This window comes from Coregonus clupeaformis, chromosome 15 (assembly GCF_020615455.1).
Source record: "Coregonus clupeaformis isolate EN_2021a chromosome 15, ASM2061545v1, whole genome shotgun sequence".
Taxonomy (NCBI): Eukaryota; Metazoa; Chordata; class Actinopteri; order Salmoniformes; family Salmonidae; genus Coregonus; species Coregonus clupeaformis.
In genome coordinates this window covers 15,206,559-15,210,543 of record NC_059206.1, presented here as the reverse complement: position 1 = coordinate 15,210,543, position 3,985 = coordinate 15,206,559, and the positions used below count along the sequence as shown (strand labels likewise).

The 3,985-nt window shown below is 45.6% G+C and overlaps 1 protein-coding gene across 1 annotated transcript in view; it reads right to left on the bottom strand.

The window, feature by feature from the left end:
- LOC121561530 overlaps window positions 1–42 on the bottom strand; it is an 84,636-nt gene extending 84,594 nt beyond the window's left edge. The window contains 1 exon segment of the mRNA XM_045225355.1: window positions 1–42. This exon segment is cut by the window's left edge and continues 93 nt beyond it. The gene's annotated coding sequence lies outside the window, so the exon portion shown is untranslated.
- Between the last annotated feature and the right edge of the window lie 3,943 nt (window positions 43–3,985).

Below are 3,985 nucleotides of genomic sequence, written 5' to 3'. Positions count from 1 at the left end.
CTGCGGAGGGTGTACGCGCCTGCAAAGCGAACAAGGACTGCAGGGAACTTCCACAAAGTTTGTGAACTTAATCGGAACTCCAGGCAAAATGAATTTGAAGCGCTAGACACGCCTGCCGCACTTCGGCACTGCCTCTGCAACCACCGGATTGGTTAGGGTAGTTTGACCAAAAAATCTCTAACGTTTGATTGGACAGAAACGACGTCAAGCATCGGGGGGGCTGCAACTTAACACGTGGTTTTAGCGTAGAGGAGAAAAGATTTGTGAATGTTATATTTAGGAAAGTTTTCTTCCATGGGTTATGCAGTTGCAATATACCCCACTGTTATTTGATTTATGCTTGTTTATGTAATAATTGGAACTTGTGGGACAAAGTCCACATTAAATGTGTAGGGCCTGGAATAGCCTATCAACAGTCATTTCAGTCCAAGTGCTAGGAATCGATAGGCAACTAAATGAAAGCTGTGAATGAATTAATGCAGTGCAATTGTAGCCTATTCATGATAGCCTACATTTGCTAGACTGATTGAGATGACTGTAGGTCTAGTTGATTACATGTCTGTCCACAGGCCAAGAAACATGTTGCTTCAATTCAAGCTCTTGGATAAAGCAAAATGCAGACAAGAAGAAAAGCATGCAGAAAACCACAGTACAAATCACATGTGGGGCTTTAGCTGGGCTAGCTAATGGACTGTTAAAATCTCTCATCAGCTCCTAATTGCAAATGGGAAGAAAATGTGTTTCAATTAGTGAGGAAGATATTACACATCAGTGGTTGGCCTCTGGCAATGTGTCCCAGTTTGATAAGTCAGGATGAAATCCCCAGCCCTGCTGAGTGTGCTTACATTGTGTAGTGTACCACAACAAGGGCCTCTAGGATCCTGTGTAGTGTCTGTCTGTCTGTCTGTCTGTCTGTCTGTCTGTCTGTCTGTCTGTCTGTCTGTCTGTCTGTCTGTCTGTCTGCACTGACTGACTGTCTTGCCCTGTCTGCCTGCCTGCCTGTCTGTCTGTCTGTCTGTCTGTCTGTCTGTCTGTCTGTCTGTCTGTCTGTCTCTCTGTCTCTCTGTCTCTCTGCCTGTCAGTCTGCCTACCTGTCTGCCTGTCTGTCTGTCCATCTGTCAGGCTCTCTGCCTGTCTGTCTGCCTGTCTGTCTGTCTGTCTTTGTGCGCGCACTGCTCTTTTCATCAACAACCAAACTGTTTTCTAGATGATATAGGCTACAAAGATAAAGGTTGTGGAGAGGGCAATCAGTTTGCCTCTCTGTCTCCAGCAGGCAGCACAGCCTCTGCATAAGCCACGGTCGAACACTGCCACCAGATATGGATGGAGTCATTTACAATAGGCCAGCCCGGTCTAGCATAACCCAGCCCCAAGCCAGCCCCACACACACAAATACTGTTCTCTCTATCCAACTACACTGACAGTCATTTTATTGCCTTTACTGCTCCATGGGTTATGGGGTGTGCTTTAGAGCATCAATCACAAACAAATAGACTCAACCCATTGGAAGACACTTTAACAGGTCAGCACTGACCGGACAAAAGCTGACTGGTGACACTACTGCCGACTCATGTTCCTGTTCATTCGAGTAGAAAAGGGGCTGAAGTAACTGAATTGTGTGAAAGAAGTGTGTGTGTGTGTGTGTGTGTGTGTGTGTGTGTGTGTGTGTGTGTGTGTGTGTGTGCGTGCGTGCGCCCTACACCATGGCTACGTCCCAAATAGCACCCTATTCTCTATATGACTTTTGGACCAAAGTAGGACACTATAAAGGCAGTAGGGTGCCATTTGGGACGTGGCCATGGTTCAATCTAATTCCAGTGGTAGCCTTTCTCATAACTATCTCTCTCTTCCACCAATAGTCCATACATCATCTAGATCACAGGAGGCTGCTGAGGGGAGGACGACTCATGATAATGGCCGGAACTGAGTGAATGGAATGGCATCAAACACATGGAAACCATGGAAACCATGTGTTTGATGTATTTGATGCAATTCGACTCATTCTGCTCCAGACATCACCACGAGCCCGTCCTCCCCAATTAAGGTGCCACCAACCTCCTGTGATCCACATCCATATCAACACAGAGACTGTTTTATCATACTTCTGTTTTCCTAGCCTGGTCCTATCTGTTTGTACTGCCTTGTCAACTCGGTCATTGTGACAGGTCTAGGACCAGGCTATACTATAAACCTGCCCAAGAGTGGCTGAATATCTTCTGTCAATGCAGTTTGGTTTGGTTTCATGCACCATGGTTGGACTGTGAGGTAGTGAGTCTGGCGACAGTACATTTCTTATTTTGCCCAAGTGGCCTGAGACCTGACAGATGAGCTGCAGAGTATTAGGACTGAATGAAGCTAAGCTGTCTTTTCTAAGGAAGGAACAGGGACTAGAGTAATCCTCTATGGAGCCTGTCGTCTGAATAGACCCTGGTCTCTTTCTGTGTGTGTGTGTAACTCTCTGGAATGAGTCTCTAGAGTGAGTCTGTCTCAATAGACTCCGGCCTGTGTGTGTTTGCGTGCGTGCAGGGATTAATCCCAATTCCAGGGCTTTGATTTCTTCATTTCTAAAGCTAGAGTAACCTCCATGGACCTCTGCTTTCTCTCCAGGACAAGCGGCCAGCCACTATGACGGTTTCCCCTAAACACTGATCTGAGGTCAGTCTTGCATTTTCCTTATAATGGTAAAAGATAGGATTCAGGGAGGGTAAACTGATCCCATATCTGTGCCAACCAGTAAAACAGAGCTGTCCCGCTTGAGCGGATGGTCGGGGGGCCGTAACGTAATTACAAATACATTGTAGACTGCAGATTGAACACAAGAAGCCGAAACAGATATAATATTTGACGAAAACATAATAATTTCAAACCTTACATTTGTATACGATCACGTGTCTATTATGCATGGGAATATTTAGAAACCTCATCCATGTTTGTGACTCACCATAGTTATACCTGGCTCGTATCAAGAATCATTTCAGCGATGTCTGTCTCTCTTGCCCACCAATGGAAAATGCGTCATTCAAAACTGTTAAAGAATCTCTCCACCTTGTAGATAAGTGTTAACAAGCCAGGTTTTAACCAATTAACATACAATCCCATTCAGAACAAGCACACTAACTCCTACGCCAAAAAGGTCCAGACCTGCACTCTTCTTCCTCCCTGAATCACTACAACACAGTATTCTTTGTTCCAGCCCAGGACTAACACACATGATTCATCCACTAATTAATTTAATATAGGTGTTTTACCACTAGGATGTGACAAAAGCCTGTACTCACTGCACCCCATCCAATACCTGTCTCCCCTGGATTAGGAATGGAGTTTCAGACAGGAGGGAGCTAGGACATGACATTTGACCCAGAGGCTGTTTGTGTCTTATTTGGGCTCCAGACAGTCAGGCGGTAAGACAGATGGACAGATGGAAACGGACAGACGGAGACGGACAGACAGATACAGACATAGATATACAAACAGACAGGCAGATACAGTACATGCAATTAGACAGAGACAGACACATGCAGACAGACAGAGGCATCTCAGTCTGTGAGTCTGGCATTCCACACGGTGAAGTACAGTTGTGGCCCGCATTTGCTGTTTTCAAGCCTGCTCACTCTGGTGGGAACAATCCTGGAAGCATTCGGTATCAGTCAGGAGAGTGTGTGTGTGTGTGTGTGTGTGTGTGTGTGCACCTTTCAGCATGAAGTGCTTTGGAAAAAGCAAAACATTCATCCCAAGTATGAAAGCCATGACATGGGAGGTGGAGTTTCAATTTAGTCACTCAATGTGTCGAGAACTATTTCTGATTCACAAAGAGGGCTCTCTTTGACTGAATGGGTTACCCTGGGAATCAGTGCTCTTGGATATAGGACTCTTAAAACTGCAGAGCCAGTAATCTCCATCCAAGTTGGTTTGACTGAAGCCAGTGGTGATCTACTCCCTCTAGAGGCCAGTTGTGGTAACACAGGACTGGGACACCAAAAAAAAC